This window comes from Prenolepis imparis, unplaced genomic scaffold (genome assembly GCF_030444845.1).
Source record: "Prenolepis imparis isolate NDT839.2.m4 unplaced genomic scaffold, iyPreImpa1.0 SCAF_4, whole genome shotgun sequence".
Classification (NCBI taxonomy): Eukaryota; Metazoa; Arthropoda; class Insecta; order Hymenoptera; family Formicidae; genus Prenolepis; species Prenolepis imparis.
Genome location: NW_028141162.1, coordinates 19209536 through 19228245, shown reverse-complemented (window position 1 = coordinate 19228245; position 18710 = coordinate 19209536). Strand labels below are relative to the sequence as shown.

At 42.0% G+C, this 18710-nt stretch overlaps 1 pseudogene; it reads right to left on the bottom strand.

The window, feature by feature from the left end:
- Positions 1–513, bottom strand: LOC145935243 (uncharacterized; annotated as a pseudogene).
- Between the last annotated feature and the right edge of the window lie 18197 nt (positions 514–18710).

The following is an 18710-nucleotide window of genomic DNA, read 5'->3' as shown; positions in this document are numbered from 1 at the left end:
CTAACTAACGCTGAGAGTATCGCTGCTGCCGGTATTATTTTGATCGAGTAGCCAGCGTTTCAATTTGTAAGCGTTATGTAAGGCGCAATGAAATATCTGTCGAAATCCGTGATGAGCGCAATATTGTCCACACTCTTCCTCCGACAATAGATTTTTGAATGCTGGAGAGATACCTTCCAAATTATATATCTCTCTGGAAAGTAGATTTCGCAAGTAATGTGCGTTTTCTCTGCCTCTAACGTAAATGTGACGCGTGTGCCTTATAATTTCACGTAAATGCCGCGTAAAATATTTTGGATTAGCCTCGCCATCGAACCATTCGATCCCATGATAATTTCGTGCGAGCCAGCAGTTTTGTCGTCATACTTTTTCGGGTAATTCAGCGAACGGATAGGGCGGTATCATAATCCAATGGTCGACGATCGGTGCGTCAATCGCGACAACCGCGACTTCCTTAGGAAGAAACTTCTCGCTCGCATCGCGGAAGCCTTGAATGTCAATGACTATATCCATATTGCGAAGAAAAACTTATACGCTTTCGTTGGCGAGGTTTATGTTTTTCACGAACCGTCGACGAACGCGTCTCGAAGGAAACTGATATTTCTTTTTGTTACATTATAAGTTTTTCTTCTCATGAAACGCGTCGGCGAGTGGAAGTGGAAGAGAGCGGGGATAAGAAAAATACAAAAAATTTTTAATCGTACGTTGCGACGAGAGACATGTAAATGCCGCGATAAAAAATTTAACCGGAAAAATCGACGATGACTTGACAAGACGAGTCTATTTCTATTACATTATCAAATTCGCCGTAAACAATACAGTTAATTGTCTCGGTGAGCGCTTTTTCGAATTGTACTTCTAATCGTAAACTGCCGTGTCTCACAAGATTCCAATGCCCGGCGCAATTAGCGGACAAATCGGGTGTGAGATCAAAAGCGAAAAGCGTGTATCCCTTGGAATAATCGTTTCTACTTATGGAATTTCCCTCGTTTAAGAAATGGATGCCCGTTCCCGAGAAGAGCGTTTGATAAGCATCGACGTAAAGCGGTTCTTCCGGCGAGAAAACCGGTTGTAACGGCCTACTAGGAATTTGCGTGCCGTCGACGTACAGAGAGAAGAAATTTATCCCGTAATTTTTAAAATTAAACGGATTTAATTTTCTATCTCCGTTAAATGCCTTATTATTAACAAATCCGACTATTATTCGTTTCGGTAGTTGTCCGAGTATTACGTTATCTAATGATTCGCCCACAACACCGCTGTGAATCGTGAATGTCTTAACCTCGACTTTCGTAAGCGGATATTTAGCTGTAACTTTACTCAGCATTCGAGCATGCGCGAGTAACACTCCGGCGCTTATTTTCGCCCTTCTCACTAGCAAGCTGGCATCGAGAATATGTATTTTTGACGCGCTGTTGCTTTCCATGAGGCAAAATGAATCTTTCGAGCGGACGAGTCTCAGTCGTACTTCCACTCCGTTAATTAAGAATTTGTCTTGATTGAAAACGTCGCAATGGAGATGTCCTATAAGATCTATCGCTCGCCCGTTGCGAATGTAATGGGCGCGTCTCGCGAGAGCGGTATTGCCTTTCGATTCCAGCGTTTCGTCCATGCGACCCGGTGTATCTGCGTCCCATAGACATGACGTTAGATGGGAAGTTTTTGCGGGTGAAGAATAATTTAACAATGCCTCGATGTACGCGCGGTACGCGTAAGCGTTGTTTGGAGGCGACACGAGCTTTTGGTTGAAATACACGTCGACCTGATTGAAGATGGAATGAAGAAAATGATTTACGGGACCTACGGCGGTATCTGCTGTTGTGCCGCTTGTTGGAGCTCGAGCCGCTGATTCGTCGCTCGATTTCGCGCGTACGCGAAGACTCAGCAGAGTATGCGTGAGATCTAGATATTCTTCTCCGTGACCGGGGACGACGAATTCTAACGGTGAATCGTCCGAGAGAGAGGTCACGGGCTTGTAATGAATCCATTGTGAACTCTCGATACTAGTTTGTGTGGGCTGCAGGGAAAAGAGATCGAGTTCAGTCTTTAAACACTCGCTCGAATGTGTGTGAAGAAAAGACATACTTATTCTCCGACAATTGTTTCGTCGTCGCTGTCCTCGTCGCGGTTAAATGCGTGTAAATTAAAATAGATTAAGAAAATATATCGGATACGGTACGTTTCTTGTCGATTTTACGTCGTTTCGTGGTCGTCTTAAGTCTTTTTACCGTCGTACGTGCTTTCTTCCTCTTATTCTTCGATGATTTTGTATTCGTCTTCTTTTTCGTCTTGCTTTTCGATAAACTTTTCTTACTCGAGCGGCGGCGTTTAACGATGCGCGTGTCAAGTCCAACAAAGGGAAAATGAGCTACGTGCATTTTCGCATCCGATTTATATCCCGAACCTTTCATGAGGCTAGTTATATTTTCTTTAGCTTGTCTTTTAAGATTGTTACGCGATTCTTTAAAGCGATGTTTAGCCGCTACCTTAAACGGAGTATTGTTTTCTACATCATCGATTATATTAACGCCCGCGCGTAAAGCTTCTTTACCCACAGCCCGCGCAGCAGTACCTAAAAAAGGCAACACGCGCCTGAATAATCCTCCGAGAAAACTCCCGATACCGTGCCCTCGTTGATAGGGCGATCCGACGAAAACTCGTGGAATTCCACCACCGCGAGCTCCTCCGTTCTGTAATTCGTCGTAATACGTCGAGTAATAATCCATCAACAGAGAACGAACGAACAAATTTTTTTTTCTTTTCTTTTCTCTTTCTCGTTTTCTCTGTCATAAACACCGAGTATTCTTACGATATCTATTCGATACGTCTAAAGTGCAATATCACCGTCAGTGTCCCGAATTCGAATGGTATACTTTGACCCAGCTGATCTCTTATATCTATTTCGATCGTACGGAAACACGTTTGACGCAGCGTGATGTATTGAGCGGGCGAGAAATGTCTTATCTGAGTTGACGCGAACGCGTAATCATTTCGCGAGTCAAGCGCGCCTATTCGAAGAAGGGGAGATTATACATCACCGGTAATGTAAGGTTCGCAAATGTCGCAATAGACAAAGAGTTTGTCGGGATTACCTCGCAACAAACTACCCGGCTCGTCGGCTATTATCATACGAAAGTGCGTGAGTTCGTAAAATAGCAGAGAATGCATCTCTTCATCATATACCCATGAAGGTAAAACGTCGGGTATAACGGAACTACTTTCGATTTTAACTAGCTTTTCGTAGTTATTGTACATTTCGATATCGATTTCATTATAAAACCACGCGGGTAACGGAGATGGTACAGTGGGTTCGCTATCGAGTTGAACAAGATCTCTGCGCTTGATGTGTATATCAAAACCGAGTATGCGGCGAAGTTTGTCGGAAAAATTTACATAATGCGTCATACTACATTTATTTTTTTCGCAGGCAAGTTTCATGAAAACTTTACCACCCATGAAGACGTTGAAATGCCAAACGATATGTGAATCGACAGATTTAGCGGCGTAATTCACAATCTCGATAATATCGCGCATACTTAAGTAAAGACCCGCGGGTACCTGAGATTTCATAGCCTTAACTGCCTTATCGCGCTCGTTAATATCGATGAATCTGATTAAACCTTCATTATTTCGTATATGTAAAAAACTACACAGAAACTGATCCGTGAGCGCTACTTCCCAACGTCCGTGTAATTCTATACGCTGGGGTAATTCAGTGGTGAAACATGTGGTTGTATTTTCCGGAAAGGTTACGCATGCTACTGTTGCTCGGGAGAATCGTGTAAAATTCTTCTTACCTCATTTTAACTCAAAGATCTTAAACTTGAAGCGGTTATCCAAGAGTCAAATTTGGAGGGATATCCTTGCCAACTAACTAGTAATTGTTTATTGTTGCCACGTCCCCTGCTTTTTATTACCCGCTCGACGATAAATTCTTCCTCTTGCAAATCTTTATTGACTGGTGTTAATTCTTGTTCGTAAAAAATTCCGTCTATATCCTCACCCGCTAAATCGTTTAATTCATATACGCGTGGTTTTCTCCATTCGAGAACGCGGCGAATTCGAAATATTTCTTCGCTCCACTTTGCCTCGTATCCTTTCTCAAAGACTACTTTTGCCCTACTGACACGCACGTGATCGCCCTCGTTATATTTAGCCTTTTGTTTATCGCCACGATTCTATTTCTTCTCGTTGTCGTCTTTCCATCGGCGATTCATATTTTCACGCGCGATGCGTGCATTTTCCCGCGTAACGGCTGCGGACTGTATTTTAATAGAGGTATGACGAGTATGGTTGTAAGCGCGAACGATATCCTGTAAAACATCGATGTAGCGTCGCGTATATTTATGTGTAAAATAACGCCACATACGTTCCTTGAGCGTCCTATTAAATCGCTCCACTACAGCTGCTTTAACATCGGGATTACGGGCTACGCGAAAACGAATGTCTTTTTCTTTTAAGAATTTCTGTACAGGCTGCGCTATAAATTCTTTACCTTTATCCGTCTGCAGATAAACAGGTTGGCGATCTTTGTTTTTCAAAAGTACACGCTGAAAGGCTTTTGTCACGCAGGTAGCTGTTTTGTCGCGTAAAGGTTCTACCCAAACGAATTTACTAAGGACATCTATAATTATCAACAAATAAGAATATCCGTCATTTTAGCTCTTAAGATTACGAGGATCGATCAAATCTGCTTCCCATAAATCGTCGATATTTGTCACGTTGTAATGTAAACGAGGAAATTTTCGTCGTATTAGTCGGTGTAGCGTATACGCATCTTGCGATTTAAGCCATTCGACGACATCGTTGCGCGTAAAATTTGGTTTAGCAGCTCGAGATAAATTCTCCGTCGCGGAATAGCCTGCGTAATGCGAAGGAACGTAATACAATTTTTCGAGTTCCATTATTCGAGTTTACTCCAGCGAAATAAACCCTTCTTTTTCTTAGGCGAAGAATTCGGCACTAATGTTTTATTATCGTCGTTGTCGTCAGTAGCGGATAAAAACACCGTGTCTCCTTCGGTCTCGTTTAACTCCCGACCGTATGACTTTGAACGCGACAGTAAAGTTTTCGGAGTGGAGCTTCCACGCGGTAACGTTTTCTCAATACGCAGGGATCTACGTGCGGACGTAGTCAATAAATCGCGATTCCCTATAAGATTGGTGGGTGTACCTATGTCGCGCAGTAATTGCGCAAACTAAAATCTCCCGATTGCTTTTATCGTTTTTTTCTCGCGTATCGCGTCGTTTATAAGATCGCTAATATTCGATCCCGCTACAACGACGCCGTCTATAGTCACGAGTCCGCGTTTATCCCAACTAATTTTCGATGACGGGGTGTCTAACAAATATTTCAATAAGGCGTTTGCTTTGGAACGATAAGTTTGCGGCACGCTGTTGAGTATTTCTTTGATTTTTTCCGCTGATTGTGCACGTTTCTTCCCGAAACTACTTTCGCTAACCGTATTATCACTGCTGATTGAAGTATTTCCATAAGATTGTATTTCCATAAGTTCGTCATCCAAGGGCATCTCGGTATCTTTATCCTGATCGTCTTCGCCCCCGTCATTGTCAACATTACTAGCGTCTTCGGCATTATTGCTCGTATCGTTGCGCTAATCATTGCGTATGTGTCTTTTCGTTTCTCGAACAAAGTGAAGATAACGCTGAAGTACTTCTTTATACAATTTCCATCTTTCGCTTCATCGAGGTCGAGTCGCGATAAGGAGGTTCCAGGAGTTCGTACGGTGTTATTATCATTAGCATTTTCCTCATTCGATATCATTGTATTTTCTTTCTTCGGCGAGTTATCCAGCATTGTTGTAGTCTTCGCTATTTCCGGTTGTTGTTGATAATGTTGCGTTTGTCGCATTCTTTCAAGATTTTCCGTATAAATCAGTACCATTTTTTTTGCTCTGTCCATTATTCTATATGGCGAACGAGAACGCTTCAAATCTTTTTATTACTTCTTTTCTAGTCACGGAAAAACCAAATATTTGCAGAGTTGTATTTTTTTTACTCGCCGATAAACCGGGATAATACAACGCTGAGCAAAGGAGCAATAAGGTAGGGCAAAAAACCTTCGCGCTGAACCAACAGATTTCTCTTGGTTTTCCAATTGCCGCGTTTTGCAGCGACGCGTCGAAGGATAGATTTATGCTTGACTAAACGTGTTTTTTCGTGATTATTGAGCGGCACGTTACCTTTAAGAGTATTATAAATACACTCTTGAATACACTTTATGAGATTATTGTCGGCGGTACGTAAGAACGACGCTCTTTGATTTTTCTTCAGATAATATAGAGTTTTCAAAAGGCAGCCGTTTCTCTCACCGATGGAACGTATGGCGATTTTTATCGCGTCGTCGGATGAATTTTTTGACGTCGTCGACGTCTCTTTTTGCTGTCTTTTTCCGCGTGTTACCATTACGCTAAAGTTGCGCAACTGACAAGTCTCGCATGTAAATGCTGACCTTTTATACGTCCTCCGTTACTGCTCGACTAATCGATCTACGAGGAATGTAGACGTAATGCAACGTATCGCTGGGAAAAATGCACGTGCGAAATCGATATTCGTCTGGAGTCGATTGTTTCAGATCGAGCAATAAATACCCGTGAGGTCGCGAAGTAGCGTCGTAGTATGCTTCTTCCAGAAATTTCGGATCGTCGGGATATACTTGACGCGCGAGATGACGAATTTTAGCACGATCGCGCGGATTTTTGAAAACTACTATATAATTAGCGTTGAGAGATATATCGCGTTGTCCGCGACCTTGGTGGAAGAGATTTTGCGAGATGAGTATAACGCTAAGATTCTTATGATGGCTTCCTTTGGTAAATAGATCTACGATAGCGTCGCACGATGACGATTCCCTCATAAGATCGTCAATTATCACTAATTTTGGAGATAGCGGATCGTTTGAATAATCTTCCGGACGCGGTAACCCCTCGCGAAATTCGATTATATTTTTCTTTATTTTTAGCAAAGTATCACCGTATGCGTTATTATGTACACGCACCGGCATTAATGGTGTCCGGCGTTAGATGTGTGCGAATACGTGTATAACAGCCGAAAGTCATAACACGTATGTCGCGTTACGTATGTGTGCGTATGACTTTCAGCTGTCATACACGTATTCGCACACATCTAACGCCGGACACCATTAATGCCGGTGCGTGTACATCGTTTGTTTCTTCTTCTTTATTTTTACTCGTGTCGCACTGCAGGCGCCGTTACGCATCTTGCTATTCGGCGTAATAAAATAAAATTCTCTCGAATCGAACATCGGACATGCCGGATAAATGACGAAGAAAAGTTTTCACGAAAATTGTTTTTCCGCATCCCGTAGGTCCGCAGACGATCGACATCCACGGATGTTTCCATCGTACGTCCATTTCGCGAAATGATTAATTTAGGTTCTATTCACGAGTTCATAAATGAAAAAGTTAACGCATGCGATTTAGTAACTATTGTGTATGTGCGTGTATGTGTGTGCGTGTGTGTGTGTGCGAGTGTGTGTGCGTGTTAAAAACGTACGCGCGTGTCGCATATATTTTTAAAATATTGAAGAGGTGGTTTTGTCCGTGTCATAAGCTTATCCTCGCGTTTCGGGGGCCACATCCGCGGCGGCCGCAAGCTCGCGCTAGCGTTTTCTTACACGCGTACGAGCGAAGAGCACCACGGCCCATTTAGCCGATACGTTGCCGCAGGAGCGACGCGAGTAAGCGTTTCCGCGGAGATGCGCTCGCGCCAGCGTTTTTCTCCGAGCACCGCTACTTATGAGCTTATGTACGCGGTGCTCTCCATGCCGCTCACTCGTGACGGAAATGATAAGCTCGTTTAACGTTCGAGGATCAAACTATAATTTACGTCGCAATGTTCTACGCTCGCAGTAGGCACAAGGAGGCAATATTATAAGGAGGATAAAAGAAAATTTTCTGATTGAAGATAGAAACAATTTCATTTATTAATAATAATTTTTGTTTTTTATAAAATTAAGATTCGCGTTTTAGCAAAATAATATGAACAATTTCATTAAATCGAAGCGAAAGTAATTCTACAAATACAATGTCAAAGTAAACATCTAAAAATGTTAAGTTATTTATTTGCGTTTGTACATTACGTGCAATTTCCTGATAATTGCCTTTGACAGTAAGTTTTATAATTTCGCGATCAATGTAAGACAAGGGAAGTTTTAATTCTATTTCGTTAATTAAATATCTTGCAGTTACATTAACAGTATCGACTATAGAAACTAACTGCGTCAAATGCGCATCCACGCATTTTCTAATATTTTCCAAGCCGAGGAAAGTAGTTTTCTGCATCACTATCGCAACGGCGTAAGTTTTTCGTTTCTTCAACGGCGGCTGCGATTCTTCTTCCACCTTATCATTCGCAACATGATCCTTGTTTTCCTTGTATGTCACCAGTACAGCCCTCGCTCCGTAAGCAGTAGTGAAGTTGATCGAAATATTCCCGATAATAATGGGATCAGGTTTAATCTTTTGAGTCTCATTCAAGTATAGATTCATATGCTCCATATTGGCTTGAAACTTCTGCCACGTATCGACGTCGAAGCAAATTCCATCGGCATAATTGCCTGATAATTTAACAATCGGTACAAAGCCACCGCCGTCGTTCCCCGATTGCAAACCAATGTGTATCTTCTTAGTGTGCGAAGAATTAAGTCCATACGTTGTAGATAACAATAAATAACGTTGCTCGTTTCTTCCGGCGTTATCGATGTCGATGTTGTCGTTGTTATCCGTCTTGCGAATATTGCGATCGCGTTCAGATTTCGCAAAATTAGTTACTTCCTTACGTGTGGCCATTGTTTTCACTTGTAAAACGACACGAATAGTTACGACACGCAGCAAAATGGCGAAATCACGTGGAATTCTTTCTTCGTAGCACAAACTTATGTTTTTGTACGTTCGAATTCGAATGAATACGGAAGAGCGATTTGTCGACGTGCTTATATTGCCAATCTCCCTCTCTCGCAAAAATTGAATAAATCAAAGTGGGGAAGACAATTTATATGTGAAAAATCAGGATTTTTCATGTTCAGTCCTGTGTAAATAAAAAACTTCTAGAAACATTTAGAAATTTCTAGAGATGAGATTTGAGATCGTGTAACACGAGAGAAGAGGACAACAAAATTTGTGTACGTAAGTGAATAAACGGAAAATTAATTTTTTATGTAAAATCGAATTATGTTTAAACAAATCGCATTAAACAAAAAGAAAACGCGTGAGAGATTATATTTGATTTGAAAATATTTTTTGCTCTAAAATATAGTAATAAGGATTTGCGAGTTCGAACACGCCGGATTAGGTCGAAGAATAGCGTTTAATAATCCTCTGTAATAAACCCTGTAATAAAAAGTAAAATAAATGTTTGCGGACAAGAAAAAGCAAGGCGATTAGACCTCGTAACATTATATGATGGGATAAAAAAAAGCAGGCTTATACTCTATACAACTATTTTTTGTATCTGAAGAAATAAGAGAAAATGATTTTATGATTTTCCCCGACCCGGCTAGGAAAATAGTTGTAAAACTCAAACACCATCTAGAATATTCGTCGGAAAGAAAATCGACGTTTGCCAATTAAATAACTAAAAATCTTTTCAGCCACGCCTAGTTGTTAAGAAAAGCACCATTCGATAGGTAAGTAAAGTAGACTAAGAAATGTGCGTATGCTCTATGTCCGCCTCCTTTTCGAAAAACAAAATAAGCGCTAGCGGGAGAATTGAAAATTTGTCCGAACCTCCCACTCTTTTAAAATATAAACGAAGAAAATGTTGAATTTTTCGACGCCTTCTTTCTTTTGGTAGGCGTGGATATAAAGTATAAATTCTCCGAAGCGTAATAGAAAATGCACATTTTGAGTTTGACATCGTCCTAGCTACTCAGTCTCGTGGACGTACACGTTTCGACATATCGCGTTAGTGTTGTGAGTGCAAACGTTAAGTGCAAATAAAAAATGGCAGCTCAGAAAAAGTTAATTTCTGAATGCATAACTTTGGCCGCGAATTTGTCACCGACGATAAATGCCGCGTCGTATTTATCACGGCTGACGGAAGAGCCGTGTAATAATTATAATATTTTTAGAAAATTCGCGGGCTTGATCTCCAATTCATTACTTGGAGTATTATATAGATTGGGGCATTTCGGCGGCGATAGAGAATTATTAAACGCCGCCGCTGAAATAATATTAATGCGTGAGGCTTTTCAACACGAAGAAGAAGATGTGGGTGGATATGCAGCCTATCTACTGGCGGATTATCAAAGAAAACAATTAACAGGTAATTATTTTATTCCTTTCGATGAGAAAAAATATGAAACAGTAATTATATTATAAGCCTAAATTTTTAATCGTTATTAATTATTCGTAGCGAGGAACACTCCTGTAAAATTAGCCACAGTACACCCCACCCGAAGACGCAGAGCGGAAGAAGAGCCCGAGGCAGGACCTTCGCGTAAGTTTACAAACGTTAAACATATATAATAATTATTCGTAAAATAGGAGTTACTGATAAAAAATTAAATATTTTCAGGAAGAGCACGAATACACCCGCCGGAAAACTTGCCGATTGCTGTTATCGATATATCTAGTAAGTTAACATTTTTTAAAAAATAATAAAATATATTTTTAAAATATAAAAAATTAGTAATCTTAATATATAAATATATTATTTTAGATGACGAAGATGATATTATTATTAATAATAATGTCGACGACGACGACGACGACGCCGCTTCTATAACTGCTGTAAGCTCAGCGGATAGCGAGGTGTTCACACAAGGTAAGACGATATTTAGAAAATATAAGTTTACATAGCTCTGCAAAAATTTAAATACAAAGCAATATAAAACTTTTAAATTATATATTATATATTATTTTTATAACAAAATTTCAAATGTTAAAATAGTAGAAATGGAGCGGGAAGAGGAACCGGAGGAAGACGAGCAAGAAGGCGAGGAGGAGAAAGAGGAAAATTATGAAGAGGAAGAACAAATGAAGGAAGAAAATTACGAGGAGGACGAAGAAGATGAATACGATCCTCGTGTAGAAGGTAACGGAGTTATTTTACTTTTTTCAAATTTTTATGTTCGAATTTAATCTTAAACGGATTTAAATTTTTAGCAATTCGTTGCTTGTTAACTATTCTCCGGAATATTAGCGGCGGGGGAGCGGGAAGCGTTACTCGAGATACACCGATTACCACCAAAAGGTGAGTTATCTCATTGTATTATAACACTAGCAGTTGCGCGAAGATTAAATTCGAGCATAAAAGAAAAGAAAATATCTTAGTATTTTATGTAATGTATATTCGATTTAACAATTTTCTTTTTTTAATAGTACAAAGTGGCGGAGGAGGTAGAGGAAGTGAGCAAAGCGACGCGCCTGAGAGAGTATTATTATCGCACTCGCAGAATAATGGAGAAGAAATCGCGAGGGAAGAGCATGAACAGGATAATATTTCGTCGGAGGCGGAAGAGGGTGAAGAGGAGGTGGAAGAGGAGCAGCATAGACATTCGCAACAGCAGGCGCGACAACAGCAACATCAGGTCAGCGATAATTTTAATTATATAACTTTGCTTAGAGAAAATGCGCGTCGATTTAGAAGATTCGGGGTAATCGGCAAAGAAGCGAGTTTCGCGATACGTCCGCTACCCGAAGGCGGGGATATTTATCGTTCCTTAGAAAACGCGTTTCGAGAAATTCACGCGTATGCGACAAATTCGAGTGAACCGGGCGATTATGTAGGATTATCGTTCGATTCGCCGAATTTATCGCATGGTCCCGCGGGTTTATCTTTTCGTCCGGTGCGCGACTTGTCTCACGAGGATATTTGGGGTCTCGTGAGCGCGGTAGCGCAGAGCGCGGGAGGACTCGATATCGCCGAACAATTTAATGTACATATTTTCAACATCGCTGTTCCTTCGGGTCGCGGGCGTGTCGCATTAACGCGTGAAAATATCGCGAAGCGCTCGATAATCGAAATAGCTAATTCTGACAACTTGTGTTTTCCGCGCTCTCTCGTAGTAGCACAAATTTATTGTGAACACGGTAACATACGTACGGAAGAATTACACGATAAATGGAATAGAGTTAGGCATCCGCAATCGGCGTTACAACGCGAATGGGCGTTAGAATTAACAAAAAATGCTGGTGTAATAATACCCGAAGAAGGATGCGGGATTCATGAAATCGAGCGCTTCCAGCGATATCTCGCTGATAATATCGCTATCGCTGTATATAATTTTAGTATTTTTGGTCGCGGCGAGAAATCGTTCTACGACGGCACAGCGATACTCGCTTCTCTCGGACGCGAATTCTCTTATCGGCTAAATAATATGTATTATGAGGATTCGTGTCATTTCAACCCTGTACTAAATTTAAAAGCCGCCGCGGGTTCTCGTAATTATTGCGTAGCGTGTAACGTAGGCTTTCGAAACGATAGAGATAGCGGTCAACGGTGTTCAAATAAATGTCCGCGTTGTTTTGCCGTGCCAGCGTGCGATTACTTCGACGCGCAAATCGTAAAATGCGACGCATGCAATCGGATGTTTTACGGTGCATCGTGTTTCGAGCGTCATCGTAGGGAAAAATCATATGACGGTAGATCGCACGCGAGTGTTTGTAGTGTCATACGATTTTGCGATGAATGCGGCTGTGTAGTTAAAGCGAAAGCGAAACACGAATGCGGCGTTTCTTACTGTAGATTATGTCATTCGGCGCAACCTCGAAATCATTTATGCTATATGAGACCTCTTCGTCGCGACGTTAATTCCTCCGCCGGATCATCGTCGTCGACATCACATTCGGTGGTAGAAGCGTCGACAGTATTAGGTATATCCGCCGAGGAGCGCCAAGAAAGCGCAATTGATAACGAAGAAGCGAGCAAATTTGCATATGAAGGCAGAAAAGGACGCGTAGCATTCGTGTTTTACGATTTTGAAACGCGGCAGGACGAAACGATCGAAGGTACGACGTCCGTAAAAATACACGTTCCGACACTCTGCGTCGCGCAACAAATTTGCGAAGTGTGCGCGCAAAACAATGATATGTCAGTGCGTTGTCACTGGTGCGGAGTGCGAGAGTTCGTGTTTCATAACGATCCGGTGAAACATTTTGTCGATTTCGCAACGCGAAAGACGAAATATTTCAAGCAGATCATATGTATAGCACACAATGCGAAAGCGTTCGACGCTCAATTTATTTTGAAATATATTGTAGAAAATTGCGTCAATCTCGAGCCGAAAGTGATTTTGAACGGGACAAAGATCGTCGTATTAACGGTTGGATGTACAAAGTTTATCGATAGCGTGAATTATATGCCGATGCGTTTATCTGATTTACCGAAGGCTTTCGGGTTGAAGGATACGCCGGATAAAGGCATTTTTCCGCATTTATTCAATACTATCGAAAATCAATCGTATGTCGGACCATTACCCACCGCACATTACTACTCCCCCGAAACTATGAAATCGAAAGAGCGCGAACGCTTTCTCACGTGGCACACGGACATGCGGCTAAAAAACGCCGTGTTTGATTTTCAACGCGAGATAGTGCAATATTGCCGTACCGATGTTGATATACTTCGACTAGCGTGCATGGCGTTTAGAAAAATTTTTATAGATCGCGGAAATGTATGCCCGTTCGAGGAATGTACAACTATCGCTTCGACGTGTATGACAGTTTTTCGGAAAAACTTCTTACACTTGAATACAATAGGTGTCATTCCAGCCGCGGATACAGAAAAGCGAACATGTATTCGCGTAAAGCTCTGCAGTGGCTGGTATGGAAGGAGCGCGAGCTCGGTCATCCTATAAACCATGCAGGGCGTGCGCGCGAATATCGTACGATCAACGGCACACTCGTCGATGGTTATTATGAAAAAACATCGGAAACGGGAGTAACGTCGCGTGCTGCAATTCCACGGCTACTTTTGGCACGGATGTACATCGTGCTTTCCGATAAATCGCGATAAAACGCTTTCGTTGGCTATGGACCGTAAAGACACGATTGACTCGCGATACGAACGAACTCTCGCGATCTCGTGGCGACTGCGACAGCGGAGGTATTTGGTGACAGAAAAGTGGGAGTGTACCTTCGATCGGGAAATGCGGGACAATCGCGAGATGCGCGAATTTCTCGAGAGCCATTCGATGGTGGAAACAGCACCGCTCGATCCTCGCGACGCATTTTTCGGTGGACGTACGGGAAATATCGCGACTCTTTACAAAATCACGGATGCGGAGAAAATACGTTACGTGGATGTATGTTCTTTGTACCCGTATGTATTGAAGACGGGTGCTTTCCCTATCGGCCATCCCGATATTTATGTCGACGATGAATGTTCCACTTTAATCGGAACGGCTCCGAATTATGATTTTGATACTGTCGAAGTCTCGTATGTTGCACGGCACTTTCACCGCGCGATTTATTTCATCCAGTACTCCCGTATCGCGTGCACGGAAAATTGTTATTCGCCTTATGTCGCAGTTGCTGCGAAACATTTTCGCAGACGTCGTGTACGCACGAGCGTCCTAGCGAACGCGAATTCGATGGCACGTGGGTGACCTGCGAATTACGCAAGGCCATCAAAAAAGGTTATCTCGTGACAAAAGTAAATGAAATTTGGCAATATAAAATTAGCCAATATAATCACGAAACACAGCAAGGTGGATTGTTCGCCGAATATATAAACTCATTTCTACAACTTAAACAGGAAGCAAGCGGGTGGCCGGGCGAATGCGAGGACGATGACGCTAAAGAGCGATACCTGCGGGAGTACGAGGAAACCGAGGGTATTGTTCTCGATAAGCGTAACATCGCGCGAAATCCCGGTTTACGCTCGGTCGCGAAGCTTTGTCCGAATTCATTCTGGGGTAAATTCGGCTAGCGATTCAATTTACCAAACACCGAAGTCGTTAAGACACATCAGCGGTTTATGTTGTTATTAACAAGTCCCGAGCACGAGATAACCGATATATTACCTGTAAACGATGAGGTAATATATGTTTCGTGGCGGTTGCGACAAGAGGCTGTCATACCCTCGCCGATAACCAACGTAGTGATAGCCGCATATACGACAGCGCAAGCACGTTTAAATTTATACGAATATTTAGAGCGTTTAGATCGTCGCGTGTTATATTACGATACCGATTCCTGTATTTATCCGAGCACCGGTGATCCGACTGAATCTGAACCTCACACGGGTAATTTTCTAGGCGATATGACCGACGAACTCGAGAGCTACGGACGCGGTAGCTACATCGAAGAGTTCGTGTCCGGTGGCCCAAAATTTTACGCCTACATCGTGCGAACACCCGAGGGTCGAGTATATGAAACCTGTAAAGTTAAGGGAATAACCCTCAATTACGAGAACTCACGGCGCGTTAATTTTAATAGCATTAAAAAATTATAATTAGCGCGAGAAAAGAATCTAGAAAAAGAACAAGAAGATAACGAAGAATAAGATGAAACTACAATAAATTTACGTTTTAGCGCAATTCGACGCACTGCGTTTCATGAAATTGTAACGCGGGACGAGTCGAAATTATGCGCACCAGTGTTGGTGAAACGTAGATTTATTAATAGCCGTTACTCGATTCCGTACGGATATTTATCATCGAAATAATTCTTTTCTCGCGTATTTTCTTCAATATTTTATATAAGTATTTTATATATTTATTAGGAAAGCAATGGAAATTTTTGTAAAAAGTATATGTATATAGTATTAGTAATAATTCTCTGCAATTGTAACAATAAATTTAAAAATAAAATCCAGTGTCATATTCCTGTTATTTTAAATGTAATATGCTATAAAGGAATTATATTTTTATGTATCATGTTTATGTAATAATATCGATTTTATTTAAAAATATTACCATAAAGTAAAATTTTGTACCTTAAATTGTCTTACATTTTCATTCTCTATTCTTCCTTTACCTCGAAATAATTTTATTTTTTTCAGCAATAAAACCTTTACGTAGCGTCACTAGAATGCGAACTCGAATGCACGTGTTTTCTATTAGGCCTCTTTTTGTTACCCGAGGTGACGATAATTAGCCTAAATTGAAAGCGGAGGCTAGCCGCATGTACTTTTTGTATATCTTTTTGTTTTCTTTATTAGCGACGATGCCGACGCTACCCGTCAATGCGACGCCGAGTAACGACGGTCAGCCGAAATTAGTGCGTTTTTTATTTATCTTTTTTCAGCGCTATACACGATCACCGGGGACCAACCGCTCTATGACGGCTTTGTTATACCGCGTTTTTTTTATCGACATTTTCTCGGCTTTTTTCAGAAACGCTGTCTGCTCACCCCCTACTCTTCAAAAAAAAAAAAAAAAAAATCAACCACTCAGAGTGCTGGGCCACTATAATTAGAGCCTATCATAGACGGGGTGGGTTGCCATAATCCCCACGCCTGCTACGCTATACCACGATATTTTATCGCCATTTTGTCGGCTTTTTTCAAAAACCCTGCCTACTCTCCCACTCTCTTCCCAAAAACCAACCAATCAGAGTGCTGGGCCACTATAGTTAGGTCTATCAAAGCCCTGGGCCTAATGACCCCTATTAGCGGATCGACCAATCACGGATCGAAAAGCCCTGTCTAGCCACGCCCCTCTGGCGTCAGTGGCCGAGTGGTGGGGGTTTGTTTTGACTCACTATAGTGGCCCACATACTACTCACACACACACACACGGGGGGGGTGCAAGGGGGGCCTTCGGCCCCCCTCCCGCACCCGCCCCGCCGGTAGGTAGGGAGGACCTCGCTTTACAACTTACAGCATGTGTCCATTGTGATTGAACTCTTCGCAATGCATCCCCTACCGATAGGGAGGGTGCGGGAGGGTGGGCCAAAGGCCCCCCTTGCACCCCAACCCCGTGTGTGTGTGTGTGTGTGTGTGTGTGTGTGTGTGTGTGTGTGTGTGTGTGTGTGTGTGTGTGTGTGTGTGCATATACGTTTCTGATATTTTATATTTTCTTTGCAATTTTTGTTATTAATAACTTTTTATTAAACAACAAGCGACGGTTAAAATTTGTTGGAGGTTACTCAGTCCTATGACCTTGACAACATATGTCAAGGTCAAGGTGATTGGGGCTGGATCCCCTTTTGTCAATATTTACCGTTCGTAATTATTGAGATTACAATAAATTAGTTATAATATTAATTATAACTAATAAATAAATAGTAAAGGTAGAATTACAAAAGATATTTAAATACTTTGTTGTTGTTTGTAACAAAAATTGTGATTGCGAGACGCTAGAAATGCTACAAATCAAAGCGTTTTATTGATCAATCATAACAAAATGAGTAAAAGTATATATGTATATGTATGTATATAAATATTTTGAAATTATTACATTATATAATTTTACATAGTCATAGTCATATTTATTCGGCTTCCTCTAGAGGTTTGCCTAGAAGCTTTTTAGGGAAGCTCCAAACCCCTTATATCCTCCTCTCTTCCTTTATCATATACAATACTTTCACACAGAATATCATAGCCATTATCCTCATTCTCGTTCCTCCCCGCTCCACCTCCTTCCTTCTCCCATTTCTCCTGTTGCTCTCTTTTCACCTCCAGCCTCTCCTTGCCTTGTCTTGTCTCCTCTCCTACGTCCCTTCCTTTCCCTCCTTCCATTGCATCTCTCATCTAAACAGAAACTTCTTCGGACAAACACACACATAAATACATCATTCCCCTGTATCCTGGCCTTAGTCGACCTTACAATCATTCTACTCCACCCTTCCCTACCCTCTTTCCAGTCTTCCTTCCCTTTTCCCCCTTCATTTTCCCAAGCCCTCTTACCCTTAAAACCTCCCCCCTTTCTCCTCTTCTCTCTTTTAACCTTCTGCTTCCTCCGATTCCGCTCTTACGCCTCTACCTCCGTTTTGTCCTCTCTCTTTCCCCTCTTCCCTCCGCTGCACTGCTTCATCCCGGTCATCTTCCGTCCGCTCTCTTTCAATTCTTCCTCTGTCTTCTTCTTCTCTCCCCCCCCCCTTTCGTCCTCTTCTCACATTTCTCTTCTTTTATCCGTTCTCCTCTTACCGCTTCCCTCCACCTCCTGTCTTCTCCGCTCTCCGACTCATTCTTTTTACACTCCTTCCTCTCTTTCTTCCTTTCCTCTTCCAATCTCTCATCCCCTTCCACGTTCTTCCTCCATAACCTCTTCATCATCTCCAGTCTCTCTAGCCTTTTCTCCACTCTTCTTCTCCTTTCCTCCTCCTCAGTCTCTCTCTCCGACTTCCTCTCCATCACCTTCAGGATCTTTTCCATTATCACTCTCATCTCTTTTATCTCTCTCACTCCCTCTTTCATCCATTCCATCTTCCGACTTTCTCTCTCTCCAACACCGTATCCTCTCTTCTACCGTCTCTTAACTTTTCTTCAGATCTCTTCCTCTTTTCCACTTCCGGCTCTATCAGCGTTCTTTCTTCTTAATCTCCATTATCTCTCACTTTCCACCTGCTCTCTAACCTTCTTCCAATCTTCCCAAACATTTGTCAGCTGGATCGCTATCGACCCTGCACGTGTCGATCATACCGTGGCACCCTCTTTCCACTTCCACTCCTGTATCCACCTTCCTTCGCCGTCTCCATCTGAACCGCTCGAACCACTCTCTACTTGCCGCAACCTCCGTGGCGCCCTCTCCATCTACCCTTTCTCTCACTTAAGCCTCTCCTT